The 25,342-nt window shown below is 40.2% G+C and overlaps 1 protein-coding gene across 3 annotated transcripts in view; it reads left to right on the top strand.

Annotated features, from left to right (window-relative positions):
- IP6K1 (inositol hexakisphosphate kinase 1) overlaps positions 1-25,342 on the top strand; it is a 51,861-nt gene that overhangs the window by 2,896 nt on the left and 23,623 nt on the right. Inside the window, exon 2 of one of the 3 annotated variants that reach the window (XM_069475714.1) lies at positions 9,297-9,368. The exons of the other annotated variants lie outside the window; for them this stretch is intronic. The gene's annotated coding sequence lies outside the window, so the exon portion shown is untranslated. The remainder of the gene's footprint in view (positions 1-9,296; positions 9,369-25,342) is intronic. 3 annotated transcript variants of the gene reach the window in all.

Raw genomic sequence — 25,342 nt, 5'->3', positions numbered from 1 at the left:
TTATCCTAATCCCCACTAACCAAATGGTTTCCTAAACATTCCATACATATTATTTCTCTATACAAATCCTCTCACTGCTGAATCCAGTGACCTTTGCCCCTACTTGGGATGCCTTTTTCCTTAAGTTTCACTATTTTTTCCTCTGGAGTGCAGTTCAGTTTCTGCCTACCTTTATAAAATGCCCCTAGGCCGGGCGCGGTGGCTCACGCCTGTAATCCTAGCACTCTGGGAGGCCGAGGCGGGTGGATCGCTCAAGGTCAGGAGTTCGAGACCAGCCTGAGCGAGACCCCGTCTCTACTAAAAATAGAAAGACATTATATGGACAACTAAAAATCTATATAGAAAAAATTAGCGGGGCATAGTGGCGCATGCCTGTAGTCCCAGCTACTCGGGAGGCTGAGGCAGTAGGATCGCTTAAGCCGAGGAGTCTGAGGTTGCTGTGAGCTAGGCCAACGCCACGGCACTCACTCTAGCCTGGGCAACAAAGTGAGACTCTGTCTCAACAAAAAAAAAAAATAAAAAAAAATAAAAAAAAATAAAATGCCCCTAAAACATTCCAGCTCCTGGGGATATACTTCACACCCTCTGAACTGCAGTAGCATTATTGCCCTTAAGTAAAAAACAAACTAGTATTTGCTCTTTTAAGAATAGTTTTTTGTTCTGGTAGGACCTGACTGCTTTCTGACAGGGACTGTATGTTATACCTTTTTGTGTTTTAAAAGCACCTGCAAGTAGTAGATGAGGACTAAATATTTATAAAGATGTATTACATTTGTCTGAGTTGGAAACACCTTCTGTAATTAAACAGGGAACGGAAGGGAGTGGGCAAATAGAAATGGGGATTTGGTGGCTATGAATTTCCACCTTCTACTCTGCCTAAAGTGCTTGTACATGTTGACTCTAGTGTCTTATGGAGGCAGGCCCATCCTCAGAGTTGCAGAACTTGCTCAAAGGCAGAACTAAGACCTGAAAAACAGAAAGTAATTGCACATTTCAGAAGGGGCTGTGTGAGCCATCCCCCTTCCTGGCTAAAATGCCAGGAAAACATAGTTGGTGAATATAAACATTATGGCACTGGGTGCCGGTATTCTTAGGTCCTTTTCTTCGTTGATTCTTGGTCTCTCTGGCACCTTGGGGTGCTGTAAATAGTAGTATTTGCTGCCTGCCCTCCTCTCCATGCTTCCCTGACACTGTAAGGAGCAGTGATGGGCAGAGTTGGGGAAAGGCTGCACGGTGCATTTTTGTCTGTGACTTGGAGCAAGGAAGCAGTCAGGCATTTTGTGTCTTTGTGGTACTGGGTCTGTGCTTTTGCACTGCTTTTAAATATAGATTTTCATTTCTCCTACCACAGCAGGATTTGAGCAGTGGATTCTGGGTAGAATAACCTAAGACATCTTGATTCTTTTATGGAAGATAATACATCAGGTCTCTCATGTGTGCTGGTGTGGCTTGAAGTTACATTTATGTAGAAGGCATTACAAGTGAGTTTTGATGAGAACACATGTTCACTTCAGTGCTGGATCCTCGTCAGGGACTTTGTTTTGTTGAGTACCTACATAATCTGCTTTTGATCTCTTCCGTAAAAGTTTTATGTGTGGGTTTTGCTCATTTATTCCAGTCTCCTCATTGTACAAAAGGAGGGCAGGCTAAGGGAGCAGGTCTAGGACTGGATTCTTTTCAAGTGCAAAATTTGATGTCAGTAAATAAGAGCACCTTGAAGTTCATGAAAATCTGGGTTTATTATGATTGAATGAACAATTATCAAACAATTTATTCTATAATCAAGTCAGATAATGACAAATGTTGATAGGGATGTGGAGAAATTGGAGCCTTCTTATACTACTAATGGGAATGTAAAATGGGCCACTTTGGAAAACAGCCTGGCAGTTCTTTAAGTGGTTAAACATAGAGTTACCATATGACCCAGCAGTCCCTCTCCTAGTTATCTACCCAGGATAAATGAAAATAAATATCCACACAAACACTTGTGCATGAATGTTTGTAGCAGCATTATTTGTAATAGCCAAAGAGTGAGGCAACTCAAATCTCCATCAACTGATGAACAGATAAATAAAATGTGGTATATACATACAGCAGAACATTATTCTACAATAAAAAGGAATGAAGTACTGATACATGCCTCACAACATGGATGAACCTCAAAAACATTATATTAAGTGAAAGAAGTCAGGCACAAAAGTCTACATTTATATGACATACCCAGAATAGGCAATTCTATAGAGAGAAAGTGGATTAGTGGTTGCTTAGGGATGGGAGTGGTTGGGGGATAGGGAAGTGATAGCGAAAGGGTATGGGATTTCCTGAGGTGGTGAGAGCACCAAATCCTAACCACCTGACCACCAGGGAACTTTGAGGTGGTGAAAATGTTCTAAAATTGTGGCGATGGTTGCACATTCCTGTGGATATACTAAAAACCATTGAATTGTGCATTTTAATGGGTGAATTGTATGATGTATCATATCAATAAAGCTGTTATTTAAAAACTTATATAAGTAATATTCACTAGTAAAAAATATGAGTACACAGGAAGAAATAAAAATAAAGGCTCATCTGTAACTTTACTGTTAATGTTTTAGTGTGTAACCAGACTTCTTTCTTATGTCATAACTTTTACAAAATTGGGGTTATGCTGTACATCCTGATTTGTACCGTTTTGTAGCCAGCAATATATTATAAACATCTGTGTTGGTAAAAGGTGCATTCACCTCAGAGGCCAGTTGGCAGTGAATGAGAGAAGCAGGAGTGAGTAAGGGCATTGGGGAGTGGTGGGAACCAGGGTGAGCTAGAGAGCACAGGCCCTATCTAAAGGGTCAGTGTTGCTCAGTTTAAGACAATTGTTGTGTTGCCAGATCCTATGATTTTTTTTAAAAGAAAATCAAATTTGGATTTTAACGTGAAATTTCCTGATTTTTAAAAATTAAAAGGTATTTTTGAGACAGGGTCCCACCGTGTTGCCCAGTTTGGTCTTGAATTCCTGGGTTCAAGTGATCCTCCCACCTCAACCTCCTGAGTTGCTGGGACTATAGGCATGTGCCACCACGCCTGGCTAATTTTTTAAATTTTTTGGAGACAGGCGTCTTACTATTTTGCGCAGGCTGGTCTCAGACTCCTGACCTCAAGCAATCCTCCCACCTCAGCCTACCAGAGTGTTAGGATTACTAGGATGAGCCACCACACCCTGCCTTTTTGTTGATTTTGATGCTTAAACTGGCCTCTAAATTTAGTGTTGAAGTGTTGTCTGGTGTTCTAAGCACATGAAGGGTATGATGTGTCTTAGAAAGAAAATAGGTGTATTAGGTAAGTTTTGTTTAGGCGTGAGTTGTAGTGCTGTTGGCTGTGAGTTCAATGTTAATAAATCAGTAATATATATTAAATAAGAAATCTTTATTTATTTTATTTTTTTTATTTTTTGAGGTGGAGTCTTGCTCTGTCACCTGGGCCAGAGTGCTGTGGCATCAGCCTAGCTCACAGCAACCTCAAACTCCTGGGCTCAAGCAATTTTCCTGCCTCAGCCTCCCAAGTAGCTGAGATTACAGGTGCACGCCACCATGCCCAGCTACTTCTATTTTTAGTAGCTCGTGCTCCAGCTGGTCTCAAACTCCTGACCTCAAGTGATCCTCCTGCCTCAGCCTCCCAGAGTGCTAGGATTACAGGCGAGAGCCACTGTGCCTGGCCAATAAGGTGTCTTTAAGCAGAAGCATACATAAAAGATTTTATATTGTATGTATGCAGATCTAGAAGGTTATGTATTGATTGGTTGATGAAAATATTATGGCCAGAGGCTCACAGGAACTTCCGCTGATTGTATGTAGGTGCAGTACAATATTCGGTAACCCAGTGTACACAGTGACTTTATGGAACATAACTGTCATCAGTATTGAGAATTGACTGTACAGTCTTTTGTGTCAAAGAGCTCTAGCTAAGTGTTCTAGATACCAATTTCTGGGAGCCACAGGCAGTGCTTTTGGTGATGAGTATTCATCCCTTAAATTCCCCCTCCTATTAAAGGTCATTTCCACAGGTTGCCTATTATGTGTATCTCAGCCTGGAATATTTATTTCTGTTTCTCCATTGATTTCTTGGGCCGGTGTTCAGTGATTAGTTTCTTTGTAGCCAAGAACTTGGATATCAGAACCCTCTTAAATTTTCCCACATCTCTTCAGTAATTAAATGATTCTTGTGGAGCTGGTAAGATGATACTTTTTGGATAAGGTAGGTTGGGGATTTAAGAGGAATGAAACTGACATAGGAATTGGTTGAAGTAAGAAAATTGTTCTTTAAGTCCTATGTCTTTTGAAGGCATTTTAGTAAAGTATTTGTGTCTATATTTTACTTATAGTTTGTTAGAAGAGAAGCAGTATATAATATTCCTCATGCTTGATTGGAATCTTTAGTTCCAGGTCTGTGTGTTTTTCTTTTAAATAAGTGGATGAGAGAAGGAATTTCTGTTTTATCAGCCCTATGAGACAAATAGTGGTACACTCATTTTACACAGGAGGAAACTGAGATTAAGATATTCAGGCCACACAGCCAGAGAGTATTAGTTTTCAGACAATGCCTGTGCCTTGTAAGATAGACAGGTTCTGCCTTCCAGTGTTAGTTTAAGCACAGATTTTCCCCACCTCAAATGATTAGTTTGCCGTGTTAAATTTTTGTTTTCTTTTTGAATGACTCTTACCGAGGTATAAAATTCATATGAAATGCATAAAATTTGGTGATTTTTTTCACATATGTATGCACCTATGTAATAACCACCAAGATAAAAATTAGAAAAATTGAATAATTCTTTTGTAAGATAGGTTTTATTTTTTAGAGCAGTTTTAGGTTCACAGCAAAGTTGAACGGATGGTACAGAGAGTTCCATATACCCTCTGCCCTGACACATGCAAAGCCTCTCCCACTATCAGCATCTCACACCAGATTTATTATAATTGATAAACATACATTGACAAGTCATTATCACCCAAACTCCATAGTTCACATTAGGGTTCACTCTTGGTACTGTACATTTTTTGGCTTCTGGCAAATGTGTAGTTACATGTGATTACATATGTCCATCATAGTATCATACAGAATGGTTTCGTTGCCCTAAAAATCTTCTGTGCTCCACCTATTTATCTTTCCCTCCCTCCTACTCCATGGCAACCACTCATCTTTTTATCATCTCCAAAAAAATTTTTTTTTTTTTGTTTGTTTGTTTTTAAGAAACAGGGTGGTTTTGTTCTGTTGCCCAGGCTGGAATGCAGTGGCGTTATCGTAGCTCAGTTGCAGCCTTGAACTCCTTAGTTTCAGGGATCCTCCCGCCTCACCCTCCTAGGTAGTTGGGACTATGGGTACGTGCCACTATGCTCAGCTATTTTTAAATTTTTAAATTTTGTTTGTAGAGATGGGGTCTCATTGTGTTGCCCAGGTCTTGAACCCCTGGCTTCATGCGATTCTCCCACTTTGGCCTTCCAAAGTGCTGGGATTTTAGGCATGAGCCACTGCACCTGGCCCATCTCCATAGTTTTGCCTTTTCCAGAAGGATATATAGTTGGAATCATACGGTATGTAGCCTTTTTAGATGGACTGCTTTCACTTAGTAATAAGTAATACGCAGTTAAGGTTTCTCCTTGTCTTTTCATAGCTTGATAGCTCATTTATTTTTAGCACTGAATAATATTTCATTTTCTGTACTACAGTTTATCCATCTGCCTATTGAGGACATCTTGGTTGCTTCCAAGTCTTGACAATTATGAATAAAGCTGCTCTAACCATCTATGTAATTGTGTTTTGTACAAAATAGATTTTGATGTTTGTGTTTTCCTTAGAATGAAAAGCTCTTTTTATTATTTATTTTTTAAAAGGACAGCTCTTTTTAAAGAACAGTAACGTGGCATTTTATATTTGTCGTGAATTTAGATGGACTTTATATTCAGAACTTATTACAAGGAGGGCGAGATACAATTTTCTTCATTTTCTGCTTTAGCTTCCATCTGCTTATCTTCTGTGTGCTTTAGTTTCTTCACCTGTTAAATGTAGGCAACTTTTCTTTTCCTTTAAAACAGCTTCGCACCCTTGCGTGATACCTGGAAAATTGGGCTCTGAGTAGGTAATCATTTTACCTGGGAAAATGTAAATGTAATCTGTGCTGTTGAGCAAATCTGGTTGCTAGCTTGTGGCCCTTACTGAAATACTGGCCCATGTGGGCTGCTGAGAGCCTACATCTTGGAGCTGTTTGTAAAATGTCTTGGTAAATGAAGTTTCTATGGTAAAAATCTTTATCAAGAATCTGAGGCGGGGTTCGGTGGCTCACACCTATAATCCTAGCACTCTGGAAGGCCAAGGCAGGAGGATCCCTTGAGCTCAGGAGTTTGAGACCATCCTGAGCAAGAGTGAGACCCCATCTCTACTAAAAACAGAAAAAATTAGCTGGGCGTGGTGGTGCACATCTGTAGTCCCAGCTACTCGGGAGGCTGAGGCAGGAGGATTGCTTGAGCCCAGGAGTTGGAGATTGCTGTGAGCTAGGCTGATGCCATGGCACTCTGGCCCGGGCAACAGAGCAAGACTCTGTTTCAGAAAAAAAAAAAAGAATCTGAGGGTTTATAAGAAAACACCAGCAAAGTATCACGAGTTCCTAAAAGCACTTAGGGGTGATAAAAACAAATCAAAACCAACTCTCCTTTAAGAATTTTATCTTTTTAAGTATAAAACTATAGTTAGGGTCATACCTATTGAATAGAGCAGGTAAGTTTTCTAGTCTTCATACAACCTGAAATTAGGCTAAAATCCTTCATTAGAGAATGTTCAGATAATTGGTTCTATAATTGTTCATTTGACTTAGTAAACCATAAAAGCCAGGCAGGGGACTTTGCTTCTCCTCTCTGCTCATTCGGAGCCCTTTGGGAGTAGTAGTACTTTTTGGTCCTTGCAACCAATCTGATTGCTGTGTCCGCTGAAGACTATGTGAGTGGCCCTGGTCTGCAATTTATTCTCATATCAATAATTTTGTTTTCATATATTATTACTTCAGCTTTTCCTTGTAAAAAAAATTGGAATTTTGTCTTAAGTATCATCAGTAGAGCCCCACAGAGGCCTTGTATCTGAATTATTGCATTGTCCTGGTGGTTGAAGTTAAGCCAACAAGTTTGCCCCCCTGCCAGTGTAGAGCATCGGAGAGGGTGGTAGACCATCTCTTTCGAGTTGGCTTATAAGTTGATTTTTTTTCTTTTTTTTTGAGACAGTCTCGCTCTGTTGCCCCAGGTAGAGTGCAGTGGCATCATCATAGCTCACTGCAACCCCCAACTCTTGGGCTCAAGCAATCCTCCTGCCTCAGCCTCCTCAGTAGCTGGGACTATAGGCACATGCCACCATGCCCGGCTGATTTTTTCTATTTTTGGTAGAGATGGGGGTCTTGCTCTTGCTGAGGCTGGTCTAGAACTCCTGACCTCAAACTCCTTCCACCTTAGCCTCCCAGAGTTGTAGGATTACAGGTGTGAGTCATCGCACCAGCCCTATAAGTTAGTTTTATAATGCAAGTAACCACTACTGGATTTAGATGGGTTTTTTTCCTCTTAATTTATTGCCTAACGAAAAATTTTCAACCTCTCCTCTCAGAACATTTTCTCCTGACCATGGACATTGATGCTAGTTGTCAGCACTGAGTATTTACTGAGTATTACAAAATTATATGAGCACCCTTGAAAACATTGGAGCTATAATGTGAAGGTTACTAGGATACCATTCTTTCTGTAGGTGGGATAGTTACAGAATCTTGGACATTTTTTAGAATGTGGGGACTTCGGCAATTGTTGTATTTAGGTTTTAGGTGATGACCAAAGTTGTACAGAGAGTAAATTATTAATACTTTCTTAAGGACACACTGTAGGTTCACTGCAAGCCTGGTTTGAACCTGGCATCCTGACCATTCATTCTCGCTTCTCACACCCTGTGCCCTTGGTTCTCTGTAGTGTGAGGGAGCATGGAGAGTGTTGTCTCTAGTGTCTGAAAGGTTTCTCACATCATTTTGCAAAGGCAGTAAACTGTCTGAGGAAATCATCCTACAAGAGTACTACTAAGAGTGCTAACCTCACTCAGCTCTGCACTGAGTGATGCTTGCCTCTTCGCGCTAGATTGAAAAGACGTCTTGGTGTTCTCATAGGAACTAGGCAAGGAATGTGACTGCTGATGTTTTTAGTACATACTTTCTGGCTGTGCCACCTTACTTAAGTGAGTCAGCTAACCTCTTTTTCTACTACTTATAATATTGGATTCATGATACCTACTTTTCCTGCCTCAGAGTTGATCAGATAGAAGAGAAGCTTGTTAGGTGGTTAACATATGTCTTGCTTTAGTTTTTCAAAACTATTTTGGGAATGGTTTGGTTTGACTGTTAGTCTTACCTGCTCCAATCTGCTCCACACTGTGGCCAGTACAAATCTGAGCTCTTGACCTTCTGTTAAAGCTGTTCAGTGATTTCCTAGTCCTCTCAGGGTCAGGACTCCTGATTCTGGTAGCATCTGGCTTTTATCAATCTCTCTAATTGTGTCTCTTGACCCTTCAGCTTCAGATGTTTCCAGGTGATGATCGCTCTTTCCCCTCTGAGCCTTTGCCCATGTTCTTATTTTTGGTTTCTGTTTTCTCCCCTCTTTCAGATCTCAGATTAGATTCTGTACCCTTTAAGAAGCCTTTCCTGACCCTTGTTGTCCTTCTTGGTTGATGGCCACTCCTGATACAGAGTACTTTTTTTTTTTTTTTTTTTTTGAGACAGTGTCTCGCTCTGTTGCCCAGGCTAGAGTGAGTGCCGTGGTGTCAGCCTAGCTCACAGCAACCTCAAACTCCTGGGCTCAAGCAATCCTACTGCCTCAGCCTCCCGAGTAGCTGGGACTACAGGCATGCGCCACCATGCCCAGCTAATTTTTTCTATATATATTTTTTTAGTTGGCCAGATAATTTCTTTCTATTTTTAGTAGAGACGGGGTCTCGCCTCGAGCGATCCACCCGCCTCGGCCTCCCAGAGTGCAGGATTATAGGTGTGAGCCACCGCACCCGGCCCCCAGAGTACATTGTTAATTCTACCATTTACCATATACTCTATTAAAATTGCTTATTTACGTCTCATCTCTACTTGCCTTCCACCGTGACTTTCAGTTCTCTAAAGGCAGAAACTGTGTTCATCTTATTAGTACAATATTTGTTCTATAGGGCTTCTTATTTATTGTGGGCACTCAATATATATTTGATTATATGAATACTTTTTAAAAGTTTGTTTTTTTGTTTTTTTGTTTTTTTTGCAGATTTTATTCTAATGTTCCCTGATTGATTTGGAGAATTTATAGTTGCTATTTGGACAAAAAATTGGTTTGGTGGTGAGTAATGTGAAACTTATTTATAAATATTTCTGTTCAACGGGAAGATGTTGTGTGGGTCAGGGCTAAGCAGCACACTAGATATTTCAGGCAAGCACAGGATGTACATAGGCTGTTTTGGTTCACTGTTTTTGGTATTCTTCATGGAGACCAATGCTGCAAAAATTAAAGTGAGTTCATTAGTATAGAAAATATAGTAAATATTAAGTTTCTTGTCTAGGTGCAGTGGCTCATGCCTATAATCCCAGCACTTTGGAAGGCTGAGGCAGGAGGATTGCTTGAGGCAGGAGTTTGAGAGCAGCATGGACAACATATTGAAACACTGTCTCCAAAAAAAAAAAAAAAATTAGCTGAGTTTGGTGGCATGTGCTTGGAGTTAGAGGCTTCAGTGAGCTATGATTTTTTTTTTTTTTTTTTTTTTGAGACAGAGTCTCACTTTGTTGCCCAGGCTAGAGTGCCATGGTGTCAGCTTAGCTCACAGCAACCTCAAACTCCTGGGCTCAAGCAATCCTCCTGTCTCCGCCTCCCGAGTAGCTGGGACTATGGGCATGCGCCACCATGCCCGGCTAATTTTTCTATATATATTTTTAGCTGTCTATATAATTTCTTTCTATTTTTAGTAGAGACGGGGGTCTCGCTCTTGCTCAGGCTGGTTTTGAACTCCTGAGCTCAAACAATCCGCCCGCCTCAGCCTCCCAGAGTGCTAGGATTACAGGCGTGAGCCACCGCGCCCGGCCAGTGAGCTATGATTGAGCCACTGCACTCCAGCCTGGGTGATAGAGTGAGATTTTTCTCTAAAAAAAAAAGTGTCTTCTCTGTTTGGGAAGATATATTAAAAAATATTAATATGTGGTTGTATTAGGTATTTCACGAGTATCTCCAAAGAATATTTGCTGACTTTGGCCTCAGGGAGCCAAACGTTAAGTTTGAATGACTTCGTGAAACAGAGTGTACCAGGCCACTTGGACCTTAAGCATGTTAACTTGGCTGTTTACGCTATTACTTTTCTTTTTTTTTTTTTTTTTTTTTTTTTGAGACAGAGTCTCACTTTGTTGCCCAGGCCAGAGTGAGTGCCGTGGCGTCAGCCTAGCTCACAGCAACCTCAAACTCCTGGGCTCAAGCGATCCTCCTGCCTCAGCCTCCCGAGTAGCTGGGACTACAGGCATGCGCCACTATGCCTGGCTAATTTTTCTATATATATATTTTTAGTTGTCCATATAATTTTTTTCTATTTTTTTAGTAGAGACGGGGGTCTCACTCTTGCTCAGGCTGGTCTCGAACTCCTGACCTTGAGCGATCCACCCGCCTCGGCCTCCCAGAGTGCTAGGATTACAGGCGTGAGCCACCGCGCCCGGCCAACGCTATTACTTTTCGTTGGTAGAATTGGGATTATATAAAGAATTATTACCTATGACAGAGACTGAAGTAATGAGGGATTGGCTAGTCAGAAGTAAAACTCTCAAGAATATAGGAAGACAATATAAAGGGGCAGCTACTACCCCTAGGGCTGATACAGAGCACTCAAGGAAGACACCTTCCCAGGGCTGAGATTTATACTTTGTTGGAGGGGAGGGCATGGCCATGCCTAACTAGATGGCAAAGAAATAATTGTTGTGCCATGCTGGCAGAACATGATGGAAATCAACCCTCAGGAACTTGCTGGAAATCTACCCTCTGGGATGGTGGAGAAAGCCGTTTACAAGAATGAATTTTGCTGAGGGCACTCTGCCATGAAACCGCTTGAGTGAGGTGTTGGAGAAAGCCAGGCCACTGTGGGAGTTAGTTAGCAGTGTCTGGACACCAGGGGAGCTGACTGGGTAGTGGGGGCCTGCTGAGAGGAGCATAATGGGAACTAGGAAGAAAAGCTTTTTCCTTTTGCACTGTGTCTCCAGTATCCTCTACTGAAAAAGCTTAACATCAGCTGGCAAAGGAAAAATATTTAATGCGCTCATCTCCATTTTTGCAGAGCGGGCAACGAAGGATGGTTTTGGTGCTAGGAGGCAATATGTTGATAACTGGCAAACTGCTGTTAGAGTTATGTGAACAACTTAATTTAATAAGCATTTTTTTCAACAGGATACTCTTGGTTATTACCACCCTGTGTTTTAAATTTGTTTTCTTTAATATAGGGATTGATTTAAACTACCATTTAGTTCTAGCCAAAGGTAACCTCTGCTCTGAGTTTTTTCATGGTAGATCAGTTTGGCCTGTTCTGAAACTTTGTATAAATGGAATCATACTGCATGTACTCTTGTGTAAGACTTCTTTCACACAGTGTAATGTCTTAATTTATCCATGCTGTTTCTTTATCAGTAGTTTAAAATAAAAAGGATTTTATTGCTATGTCGTATTTCATTGCATGAACACTACAGTTCGTAATGTGTATCTGGGCTGTTTCCTGTGTTTGCCTTGTAAGTAAATCTTCTCTGAATTTTTTTGTACAGGTTTTAATTTCTCTTGAGGAGAGTAGAATTGCTGGATCATAGGGTAGTTATACGTCTAGTTTTATAAGAAACTAACATCTTTTTCAAAATGGTTGTACCATTTTTATACTCCCACCAGTAATGTATGAGAGTTGTGGTCATTCCACATCCTCAGCAACATTTAGTATGTTATCAGTGTTTTTACTTTAACCACTTTTTTTTTTTTTTTGAGACCGAGTCTCACTGCATTGCCCTGGTTAGAGTGCTGTGGCATAATATAGCTCACTGCAGCCTCAAACTCCTGGGCTCAGGGGATCCTCCTGCCTCAGTCTCCCAGAGTACTAGGATTATAGGCATGAACCGCCATGCCCAGCGCTTGTGGTGGTTTTAATTTTCATTTATCTGAAAGTTAATGATGTTGGGCACTTTTTCCTGTGCTTAATGGTCTTTGTATGGCTTCCTTTGTGAACTATTTTATTCAAAAATTTTGCCCATTTAAAAAAATTCATTTTTTTTTCTTTTTTAAAAAATTTTTATTTTTAGAGACAGTCTTGCTGTGTTACCCAGACTGAACTCAAACTCCTGGGCTCAAGGGATATTCCTGCCTCAGTCTTCTGAGTAGCTGGGATTATAGGCATGCACCAAGGTGCCCGGTGTTTTGTTTTATTTATTTATTTTTTAATTACTGAGTTTTAGGAGCTGTTTATATATTTTGGATACCATTCAGTTACATGTTTTGTGAATATTTTCTTTCAGTCCATGGTGACTTGCCTATTTATTTTCTTATTGGTGTATTTTAAAGATCAGACGTTTTTAATTTTTGTTTTTTTGAGACATGGTCTGGCCTCTGTCGGCCCCCACTAGAGTGCAGTGGCGTCATCTTAGCTCACTGCAACCTCAAACTCCTGGGCTCAAGGGATCCTCCTGCCTCAGTCAGCCCCCTGAGTAGCTGGGACTACAGGCACGTGCCAACACACCCAGTTAATTTTTCTATTTTTTGTAGAGACGGCATCTCACTCTTGCCCAGGCTGGTCTTGAACTCCTGACCTCAAGTGGTCTTCCCACTTCAACTTCCCAAAGTGCTAGGATTACAGGTGTGAGCCACCACGCCTGGCCAGATGTTTTTAATTTTGATGAAGTCTGACTTATCAGTATTTTCTTGTATGGTTTGCTTTCTGTGTCCTGTCTGAGGAATCTTTGCCTACCTCTAAGTCTTGGAGATTTCTAGCAAGTCTTGGTCAGGTAATGTGAATTATACAACTTTATTCTTTATGTTTTTACCTAGAAGTTTTATAATTTTGGCTTTTTACATTTAGATCTCTGATCTACCTTAAATTAATTTTTGTGTATTGTGTGAGATTGGGGTTGAGGTTCATTTTTTTCCCCCACATGGGTATCTGTTTTTACAGTACTAGCAACATTTATTGAAAAGACTCCTGTATTTGTTATCTATTGCTGTGTAACAAATTACTCTAAGAATCAGCAGTTTAAAACAGCAATATTTATACCTCAATTTCTGAGGGTTAGGAATTCAGGAGCAGCTTGTCTGGGTGGTTCTGGCTCAGTCTCTCATGAAGGTGCAGTTAAGATATCTCCTGAAGACTTGTCTGGGGCTAGAGGATCTGTTTCCAAGATAATTTACTCACATAGCTATTGGCAGGAGGCCTCAGTTCCTTGTGATATATGCCTCTGCACGTGGCTCTTTTTTTTTTTTTTTTTTTGAGACAGGGTCTCACTCTGTTGCCCAGGCTGGGGTACAGTAGCATGATAATAGCTCACTGTAACCTCAAACTCCTGGGCTCAAGGGATCCTCCCACCTCAGTCTATCGAGCAGCTGGGGCTACTGGAGTGCTCCACCATGCCTGGCTAATGTTAAATTTTTTTTTTTTTTTAATAGAGACAGGGTCTTGCTCTTGCACAGGCTGGTCTTGAACTGTTGAGTTCAAGCAATCCTCCCACCTCGGCCTCCCAGAGTGCTAGGATTACAAATGTGAGCCACCATACCTGGCCATCCCTTGTTATTCTTTTAATGCCTGTGGGATCTGTATTGAGATCCCTTTTTTCATTCCTAATAGTGGTAATTTTTGTCTTCTTTTATTGATCACTTTCTTTGAGGGTTTACCAATTTTATTGATTGTTTTCCAAAAGACTTTTGGCCTTATTCATTCTCTCTTGTTTTTTCTTTTTTCTGTTTTACTGAGTTCTGCTTGTGTCTTTATAATTTCCTTTCTTCTACTTACTTTGGTTTACTTTGTTCTTTTTCTGTCTAAGGAGAACCTTAGGTCATTAATTTCATATGTCTTCTACTTCTAAAGCTTTAAAGCTTTAGCTGCATCAATATAGTATATACTTTTAAAGTATTCTCTCGTACACATTACCTCTCTCTGAGAAGCAGATAAGTAGTCTCAGGTATAATTTATTGACAGGGAAAATAGGTGAATTGGGATATCAAAGGATACACAACTTGTTAATTGTGGAATTTATGCTTGCTTCCAGGTTGAGTTCCTGGAACATTTTTTTCACAATGTTTCTGACTCCTGGAATCCTGAGAGCTCTACATGTTCAGGCTGTTTAATTCTTCATGTCACATGAAAGTCAGGAGAAGAAGCTGTGAGAGCAGAGAGGTTTGGAACCTGCTCTTAAGGGAATGACATATCTTTGAAGCCATCTTTCCACTTTTCTAAGTTGGGAAGTTGTTGATGGATTTGTGTGGGTAAAAGTCCCCATCTGTCTGGAACTATGGGTGATCTATGAGGTACATAGAAATGTTTTTCTAATGTTTAAAGTGCTTAAAAGGCCGGGTGTGGTGGCTCATGCCTGTAATCCTAGCACTCTGGGAGGCCGAGGCGGGTGGATGGTTTGAGCTCAGGAGTTCCAGACCAGCCTGAGCAAGAGCGAGACCCCCGTCTCTACTAAAAATAGAAAGAAAATTAGCTGGACAACTAAAAAATATATATATAAAATTAGCCGGGCATGGTGGCTCATGCCTGTAATCCTAGCTACTCGGGAGGCTGAGGCAGAAGGATTGCTTGAGCCCAGGAGTTTGAGGTTGCCGTGAGCTAGGCTGACACCATGGCACTCTAGCCTGGGCAACGAAGTGAGACTCTGTCTCAAAAAAAAAAAAAAAAAGTTAAAATTAAAGTGCTTAAAAGTAGTAGTTCTGGTGTTTCACTGAGGGGTTAGAAGATAGCTGCAATCTAATCTGCTTGAAGCAGTCAAACCTGATCACATTTTGTGAGGCATTATACTGGTCATTTACCTCTTCTGTTTACTGGCTTTCCCCACACTCTCTTCTACTTTGCATGTTGCTGATCTGCTTCTGCATACCTGCTAATAAAATCTTTATCTACATGATGGATATTCAAATAGATGGTTGTTAATGTCCCCCTAGGATTATGTGGTATCTAAAAGGAGGAAATTGTTACAGAGTTTGTGCCCTGAAATCTCCTTACATTGTTTTCTAAATGTCTAACTACATAAGAAGTTATGCTGTATAGTTCTTGAGGGGGGGAGGTCCAACAGGAAGGCAGGAACATAGGATGCCAGGAGCATGATCCTCGGAGATGAGAACCTGAACTGGCCCCAGCTATGTGGGAGTAGCAGCAGGTTATCTCAAAAGAGTAAAACTCACTGGAGCTATATTTTGTGGTGTGTCCCTCACCTTATTCCCCAACTAGAGCAGAATACAATTAAATGTCCATTTCTGAAGAATTTGATCATTGGTTACATTTTCAGATAGTCTTCAGCGTAGTGGAGCATCAAGACATTTTAAGTGTGTGATTTTACACCCAAAGGAAGAGTCCTCTAGATTGTAGCCATATCTAATTTTTAGCTGTATGTTGTCTTTTGGTGCCTCTTTTAAAATAGTACAGAATTTGGTGATTTAAAACCCTTTTGGAATTCTGACAGTTTTGTGATGTCATTGAGACACCATGGAAAAACAGGAGCTTGTTTCATGGTTGCATCGTTCTAAGTTTCTTGTTTTAAGCTAGTAACCATCTTTGATGAGGGATTCTGAATGAAGCCCTCAGATAGTCTAAAAAGGTCAGTGGTGCGACTAGAGTTTTGGCTTTACCTCTCCTAGGTGTAAGAAATTTTATTTCAATCTTTTACCTCTAATAGTAGGACACATGTGAATATTACTAGCATAAGGTAGCAGATTTGTACCTGGAATAACCAGTGTTACAGATAATTGAAATTAGGATGAGTGACAAGAATTATTGTTCTTTGGTTTCTGTTCTGAAATGGAGCAGATTTTATTCAAAAGATATGATGAGGGAAAATTCCCCAGTAGGGAGGTATGTACACCTCCCAGTGACCTTAAAGTTTATTTACCTTTGCCTCAGTGGCTTGCCCCTGCTGTGCTCAGCTTCTTTTTTAGTTGAGCTACAATAGGATAAAGGTGAAGAAAAGGAACCAGAGTTTACCAATCATGCCAGAAACCTAGGTTATGAGAACAGGCCTGGGACCGTCCCTTTGTATCTTTCTTTCAGTTGTTCAGAAGCTTCTTTCTTCAGCTTTCGTCTTCAGTGGGAGTGGTGGTAGGAAATATGTCCAGGAAGCTCCTCATTCCATATTTTAGCAGTTTAGATAGTCTTATTATGAGTGTTCTGTGGTTTTGTGTTTCTTTTAGGACCACTTCTCCCATCCGTCTCCACATGTGCTTTCTAAGTTTGGCCATATTTAGATTCATTTGTAAATGTGCTAGGTCAGACTTAGCTGATTCAGGTATGGTTGCCCTGTACTATTTAGTCACAGCACACATAATGTGTGGCTTCTTGTTACAGCATAATTGTGAGCAGAGAATGTTTAATGTGAGAAGAATGGGGCATGTTTATTTCTCCTTTCTTTTGGTGCTTTCTCATTTTTATTTCCCTTATATCACTTTGGACCTCTGTTCTTAAAATTCTGTCCTCAAATACCTTTTTTTCCCCACTTCTAAGCACAGATGAGACAGCCATTTTCAAAAAAGTCTTTACTAAAGAAATATATCTGGGGAAGCATAGGTTTCTAATCTTTAGAAACCCAGTAAAAACAGGAAAGAGGTTCACTGGACTCTAGATTCTCTCCTTGTCCTAAATTAAAATTCTGTTCTGGCTGTTCCTTGGACTGGCATATCTCAGGCCTCCTGCCAAATTTTCTTTTTTCCTTGCTCCCTGTTTGCTCTTAGCCAGGTGGCCTCAGGATGCCATGGTTTCCTCCCCCTGGGATAGGACCCAAGAATCTAAATCCTTCATCTTTTCTCTGGAGACAACAATAGATTCCATTAAGCCTTTTCCCCTTTCTTCTTCCCCCAGATTGCTCCAGACCAATGTACACATTTCTGGTTTCTAGATGAAAAGTACCAGTCCCTGGTAGATTGGAAGGGCAGGCTCAGGTTGGCAGCCCTACATATGTCAAGAACGTTTCCTGTGTTTCCTCTTCCTCAAAGGAGAGATTTGTGAGCATCTGCTAGAAAAAAATCCATGACGGTTGCGGGAAGGGAAGGAGGGGCATTCTCTCACCCTGATAAGTATATCTAATCTGTATCCATACCTACTCTACAGTCTCATATGCAAAGGTAAGAATGGACTTGACTTTAAGAAAGCATTAGGGGCCGGGTGCGGTGGCTCACGCCTGTAATCCTAGCACTCTGGGAGGCCGAGGTGGGCGGATCGTTTGAGCTCAGGAGTTCGAGACCAGCCTGAGCAAGAGCGAGACCCCATCTCTACTAAAAATAGAAAGAAATTATATGGACAGCTAAAAATATATATAGAAAAAATTAGCCGGGCATGGTGGTGCATGCCTGTAGTCCCAGCTACTCGGGAGGCTGAGACAGGAGGATCCCTTGAGCTCAGGAGTTTGAGGCTGCTGTGAGCTAGGCTGACGCCACGGCACTCACTCTAGCCTGGGCAACAGAGTGAGACTCTGTCTCAAAAAAAAAAAAAAAGAAAAAAGAAAGCATTAGGTTCCCTTGGTTGTTTTCATGTTAGTTTTCTGTTGTAGTTTTTTTGTTCATGAATTTAAAGGTCTTTCGGTATCTTTTCCTGTCAGAGTCCATATCAGTGTGTCTTTATTTTTGAAATAATTAGAAATGAGTTTTCATAGAATCCAGAGCTCTGTAACCCAAGCTTTATGTGGTGTTCTTTTCTGTTAGTGACTTATCAGTTTATTGTGTTACTTTTTAGAGTAATGTTATTTTTCCCTTGTACTATATTAGATCGTAAAAAACAAAGCAAAGACACATTTGCCAAAACCAAAAAAACTCTTGCCAGAATTTTACTTAGCATTCCTGACTTACCAAGTTTGACTCTAAAAAAACAAATTTTATGATTTTTTTAAAGGGCATGATACTTTGTCATGATAACTTTTAGTGCTTAAGTGGATATATTTAATTTTAGAGGGGTTAATAGAAATACTGTATTTATAAACCAATTTTTAATGAAATTTTGAAGATATTTGCTAAAATACCTGTGAAATACAGAGATACCAAGGATGCTTCACTTTATAAAAAGATTGCATATCAAACCCATGTGGTTAATCTGAGGCTGTAAAAATATGTTGGCCACAGAATTTGGAATTCTAACTGAGCTGCCTTTTTTTTTTTTTTTTTTGAGACAGAGTCTCACTCTGTTGTCTGGGCTAGAGTGCCGTGGCGTCAGCCTAGCTCACAGCAACCTCAAACTCCTGGGCTCAAGCAATCCTACTGCCTCAGCCTCCCGAGTAGCTAGGACTACAGGCATGAGCCACCATGCCTGGCTAATTATATATATATATTTTTGTTGTTGTTGTTGTTGTCGTCGTCCAGCTAATTTCTTTCTATTTTTTTTAGTAGAGACGGGGTCTTGCTCTTGCTCAGGCTGGTCTGGAACTCCTGAGCTCAAAGGATCCGTCCGCCTCGGCCTCCCAGAGTGCTAGGATTACAGGTGTGAGCCACCGTGCCCAGCCCTAACTGAGCTTCTTAGAGTGCATGCCTGCCTTTCTGCATTTTTAGCATGTGTCCATGCCCTCCTGACTAAAGAATCTGGTGGCCAGGTATTGTCTTGCAATTGCTGTGGAGACAGTGCCTTCCTAGTTCTTAAAAATAGTCCTGACCTTGTTTGGCACCATATCTGATTACAATTTCTCTTTCTTTGCCAAGGCTTTTTATTCATTGCCACTTTCTAGGCTTGCTGTTGTTACTGAATTAAAACAGATAAACCAAAAAAAACACTACTTACATTGTATCTCCTAAATTTGCTTCAACAAGTTCTTTGGTCTGGTTTATCTTTTATACTTGAGATTATTTGTGTGTTTGCCTGATTTTTTTTTTTTTACCTCTGTGTTTCTCTTTTGTATTATAGATAAAAACAGTATAATCCTCTCCCTTATAAGCTATCGTCTTTTTCCTTCTATATTTTGTTGAGATTTTTATTGTTATTGTTGCTATTCTTACCCAGGTATATTTAAACCTATTTTTCTTTCATATATCAAATCTTTTTAGAATCAAAACACAGAATTTTATATTCTCTTTATTTGCAGATTTGAAATTCTGTCATGTGGCCAACATACTTTGTTCTTTGTAAAGCCACATTACCTCTTTGTTCTGGTTTTGGTAGGTCAAGATTAGAAGTTTGTAAACTTTTTTGGTTTACAACCCTAATATTTAAAAAAAATTTTTTTCATAAACATTTTTTCACATATGCTTATACTATTGTATACAACTGTTCAGTACATTGTAAACATACATTCATTTATTCAGCTATATTGTGTGACTACCATGTGTCAGGCACTGCTCTGGGCACTTAGGATATCTTCATGAAGCTGACATTGTAATAATAAATAATAAACAATAGGCCGGGCGCGGTGGCTCACGCCTGTAATCCTAGCTCTCTGGGAGGCCGAGGTGGGCGGATCGTTTGAGCTCAGGAGTTCGAGACCAGCCTGAGCAAGAGCGAGACCCCATCTCTACTAAAAATAGAAAGAATTATATGGACAGCTAAAAATATATATATAGAAAAAATTAGCCGGGCATGGTGGTGCATGCCTGTAGTCCCAGCTACTCGGGAGGCTGAGACAGGAGGATCGCTTGAGCCCAGGAGTTTGAGGTTGATGTGAGCTAGACTGACGCCACGGCACTCACTCTAGCCCGGGCAACAGAGTGAGACTCCGTCTCAAAAAAAAAAAAAACAAAAACAATAGACATCACCAGTAAGTACAGTATATGATATATCAGTAGGGGATAAGTGCCATGAAAAAAGAAAAAGTAGAGCATATGAAAGGGCATGGAGAGTACTGGTGAGCTATGAGGATGCCACTGCACTCTAGCCAGGGTGAGAGAGCAAGGGTCTGTCTCAAAAAAAAAAAAATTATATCTCAAGCAAGGCAAATGTCTGGAAAAATTTAAGTGTTTTCTGAATACTTTTATATAAACCATTGTATGTTCCTTTTTCTGTATAAAAATTGCCATGGCAATAGCTAGAACCAACTGCCCGGTGGTCATGACAATGTTTTAGATGGTGAGCCAAGTGGTGGCCAACAAGCCAAGCTGCTTCCTCTTGTCAGTGGCCTCCCTCTCCCCACTGGCCTCTGAGGTGCTGCCATCGGTGCTGTCCTCCTTGCTGGATGCCATGGTGGCCACGCACTCAGGAAACATGGAAGAGAGGGGCCCATTGCAGGATTTTGATCAAAGAAGTCACATACCCTCTCTTTTTTTTTCAGACAGAGTCTCTCTCTGTCACCCTGGCTAAAGTGCAGTGGCATCATCATAGCTCACTACAGCCTCAAACTCCTGGGCTCAAACGATCCTCCTGCCTCGGCCTCCCAAGTAGCTGGGACTACAGGCATGCCACCATGCCTGGCTAATTTTTTCTACTTTTGGTAGAGACAGGGTCTTGCTATTGGTCAGGCTGGTCTCAAAATTCCCGAGCTCATGCAATCCTCCTACCGTGGCTTTCCTGAGCGCTAGGATTATAGCATGAGCCACCACACCTGGCCTATCATCTTAGCAGAATCACTGTGGCTGCTGTGTTGAGAACAGACAGGAAGACCATGATGGAAGCAGGGACGCTAGTTAGGAAGTGAGAGGTGTTGGGGAATCACACCAGGATGGTGGCCTGGGAGGTTGTGAGAAGTGATTGGATTCTAGATGTGGTCTGCAGGTGCAGTTTGTAGGATTACATGGTGTGGGGTTTGAGAGAAAGAAAGGAATCAAGAGTGACTGCCAGGTTTTTGGTGAGAGCAGTTGTAAAAATGGGATTGGGGATACTGTAGGTAAAGGGGTGTTTTTTTGATAAGGAGGAATAGATTCTGTTTTTGGCTGTTAAATTTAGTCTTCCTAGACTTAATAGGCAGTTGGAGATATGAATCTGGTGTTCAAGAAAGAGGACCAAGGACTGAGCCTCAGGGCCTTCAACATTAAGGGATTGAGAAGAAGAAAAACCAATAAACTAGACTGAGTAACAGGAAGATGAAGAGAGTGGTGCTTGAAGGCCAAGTGAAGAAAACAGATCAAGGAGTTCTAGTATTTTCTTCCCACCTCCCACAGGACTATGATGGAATTCATACCAAACCTTGGAACCATTGATAGTGTGTTCTTTCTCCTATCATTTACTGTTTATTGACACAAGGTTGTTTTTTTTTTTATAGCATAATAGAGGTTTTGTTTTGTTTTTTATGAAATGTAAGTTCAGAAAAAAAGGCTATTGTACTTGACAGATAGGTTTTAAAATGTTAACATTTTACCATATTTGCTTCAAACTTTTCTTTTCCCTGAGACAGAGTCTCACTGTGTCTCCCAGGTTAGAGTGCAGTGGTGTCATTGTAGCTCACTGCAACCTCAAACTGGGCTCAAGTGATCCTCCTGCCTCAGCCTCCTGAGTATTTGGGACTACAGGTGTGTGCCACCACACCTGGCTAATTTTTCTTTTTTTAGTAGAGATGGGGTCTCGCTCTTGCTCTGGCTAGTCTCAAACTCCTGACCTCAAGCAATACTCCTGCCTCTAGGATTACAGGTATAAGCCACTGCTTTAAACTTTTTTAAAAAGTTATAGATGGAGCTAAAAATTCCTGTTTCCTCCTAGATACCAATCCCCTCCTTTTCTTTCCTCTCTAAAGTTGGTGCATACCCTTCCATTCCATATCATTGTTCTTGTTAGTATATATGTATATGGGTTCATAAATTCATGTATAGTATAGTACTGTTTTATGGATTAAAAAATTACAGTAATGGCATCGTACTAGTAATACTATTTCTTAACTTTTTCCAATTTGGTTTTGAAATTTATTTATATTGACTTATGTAGATCATTCAGTACTGAACAGTTTATGTATATACCCATTTATCCATTTCCCCCTTGAAGTACATTTAAGTGGTTTCCCATTTATCTTTTACAACAATGCTGCAGTGAACAGCCTTGAACCTGTCATCTTGGGCACATGCTGGGTTGTGGAGGTGCATGTCTTTGATTTTGGATTACCATAAACAGAATAGGAAAGGAGCCATTTCTTTCTGGCTGGCTAGTGCTTGATATGTTTAGATTTTTAATTTTTCATTTTGTGCCAGTCGTTTGGGAATGAAATCGTTTCTTGTTTTAATTTGCATTTCCCTGATTACTTGTGGAAAGGGCATCTTTTTATATGTTTATTGGCCCTCTGAGCCTTTTCTTTTGTGAATTGCCTTAAAGTTATCAGAATTCTTCACATATTCTGTTTATTAATTTTTTGCAGTTATAAATGTTGCAAATACCGTCTTGTAGTCTGTTTGACTTTTATCTTCACTTATGGTTCTCTTTTTTTTTTTTTTTTTTTTTTTGAGACAGAGTCTCACTCTTGCCCTGGCTAGAGTACGGTAACATCATCATAGCTCATTGCAACCTCATACTCAACTCCTGGGCTCAAGTGATCCTCCTGCCTCAGCCTCCCTACTAGCTGGCACTATAGGCATGTCCCACCACGCCCAGCTAATTTTTTTATTTTTAGTAGAGATGGGATCTCGCTCTTGCTCAGGCTGGTCTCAAACTCCTGACTTAAAGCTATCTTCCTGACTCAGCCTCCCAGAGTGCTAGGATTATAAGTGTGAACCACTGTGCCCAGCCCTGCTTACAGTTCTCATATACAAAAAGTAATTTTAGTGTGGCTGGGGATGGGAACAGGGGGATTGTAAGTGGGCATGAGGGTTCTTTTGGGGTGATAGAAATGTTTTAAAATTGAATTTGAGGGATAGTTGTACAACTCTATAAATTTACTAAAAGTCATTGCACTGTACACTTAGTAAATTTTATGGTATGTAAATTATAGTGCATAAAAGCTGTTAAATAATTTTAATGTGGCCTAATTTGTCAGTGCTTTCCATTGTGGTTTGTGTGTTTTATGTCTTATTTATGGAATTTAATCATTTGTCAAAAAGCATTTCAATTTTTTCCTAATTACCTTAAATTTTAATTTGCACATTTAGATCCTTAGTATATTGGGAATTTATTTTGGAGTACTGTCAGAGGTAGTATTTATCCATATATACATCCAGTTATTCTAGCTCTGTTTTTGACATAGATTATCTTTTCTTGGTTGATTTCAATACTGCCTCAGTCACACACTCCACTCCCATGTCAGTGTGTGTCAGTTACTTTCTGAAATTTCTTTTTTAAATTTGTTTTTTAGAGATGGGGGTCTCTCTCTGTCTCCCAGGCTGGAGGGCAGTGGTGATCATAGCTCACTGCAGCCTTGAACTCCCGGGCTCAAGCAATCCTTCCACCTCAGCCTCCCGTGTTACTTAGGATTACAGGTGTGAGCTGCTGTGCCTAGCTGTGTGTCAGTTTCTAAGATCTCTATTCTGTGTTTTTTACTTCTTTGCTTCTCTTTGAAAAATATCACACTCTATTTTAATTGCTATAATTTCATAAAAAGCTATGCTATCTGGGAGGGCAATGTATCTCTCATTACTCTTTGACTCTTTGCTATCTAGCTACACTTGGTCTTTACTCTTCTATATGAATAGGGTTAGCTTGTGAAATTTGTCAGAAAATTCTCTTGGTGTTTTTTTGTTTTGTTTTGTTTTAAGAGACAGGGTCTCTTTGTCACTCAGGCAGGAGTGCAGTGGTGTGATCATAGCTCACTGTAACCTCAAACTTCCTGGGCTCAAGTGATCCTCCTGCCTCAGTCTCCTGAGAAGCTATGGCTACAGGCATGTGGCACCATGCCCAGCCAATTTTTTTTTATTTTTTGTAAAGACAAGGTCTCACTAGGTTGCCCAGACTGTTCTCAAACTCCTGGCCAGAAGAGATTCTCCTGCCTTTGCCTCCCAACATGCTGGGATTACAGGTGTGAGCTACTGTGCCTGGCCCTCTTTGGGATTTTGATTGAAATTACATCATGTTTCAGTATTGAGTACTCCCTCACATAATATATCGTCTTTTAAATCCTTCAGTAAAGTTTTATTATTGGTCTGACATAATTTTTAATGATGTCTAGGTATTTTATAGTTTTGGTTGCTGTTTTGAATGGAATATATTTAAACGGTTTTCATTTTCTGATTGTTTTTTTGCCAATGTAGAGCAACACTATTTTTCCTTCTTATTAAGTCTAACTCACAGAAACATTCACAAATCTGAGTTATAGCTCAGTGTATATTTATAATATTTACCATGTCACCTCCACTTCCGTGCCCTTTCTCAATCAGTATTTTTCCAGAGTCTGTTGTTGTGTCTGTCATCATTTTGAATTTCATTTAAGTAACACTACATTTTTATATAAATAGCCTCTTTGGTGTCCAGATTGTTTCTTGCTAAATCATGTCTGTGAGATTCATTTGTGTCGTGTGTGGCAGTAGTTGGTTCTTTTTCATTTCTGCTTAGTATTCCATGTATGCATATACTACAGTTTATCCATTTTAATTTTTTACAGAATTAAATATCCCGTTTATTAATTTACAAACCATAGTAAAACCTGAAAGTCATTTCACCTAAGCAGCAGCTTTGAAAAAGGAAAAATTAACACATAAATTTTAGCAACATGAGAAACCTCTTTCTTTTCTTTTTCTTTCTTTTTTTTTTTTTTAAGAGACAGGCTTTCACTTTGCCATATAGGCTGGAATACAGTGGTGTGATCATAGCTTACTGTAAACTTGAACTCCTGGGCTCAAGGGATCTTCCCATCTCAGCCTCCCAAGTAGCTAGGACTACAGGCACATACCACTATGCCTGGCTAATTTAAAAAAAAAAATTTTTTTTTTTGTTTTTTTGCAGTGATGAGGTCTTGTTATGTTGCCCAGGTTGGTCTCAAACTCCTCAAGCGATCCTCCCACTGTGCTTCCCAGTGTGCTGAGTTTACAGGCATGAGCTACCCCGCCTGGCCAAGAACCTGAGAAACTTCATTTTACTTGATTAGAGACATAGTTTATTTTGAAGTTCAATTACATGTTCAAGGAGTTGGTTACTATAACCAGAAAGTCAGCCTAACTATATTGTAGCTAATATCTTTGCAGTGCAAATTTATTTACATGTGTTGCAGTTCACCAGTGAGAAAAAAATCAACTTCAGAATCTCAAGAAAGTCTCTTTTCATAAATATCTTTCTTTCCATTTTATGCAATAATTAT

This window comes from Eulemur rufifrons, chromosome 7 (assembly GCF_041146395.1).
Source record: "Eulemur rufifrons isolate Redbay chromosome 7, OSU_ERuf_1, whole genome shotgun sequence".
NCBI classification, from domain to species: Eukaryota; Metazoa; Chordata; class Mammalia; order Primates; family Lemuridae; genus Eulemur; species Eulemur rufifrons.
The sequence above is the reverse complement of the archived record's forward strand: the minus strand, read 5'-3'. Positions and strand labels throughout refer to the sequence as shown.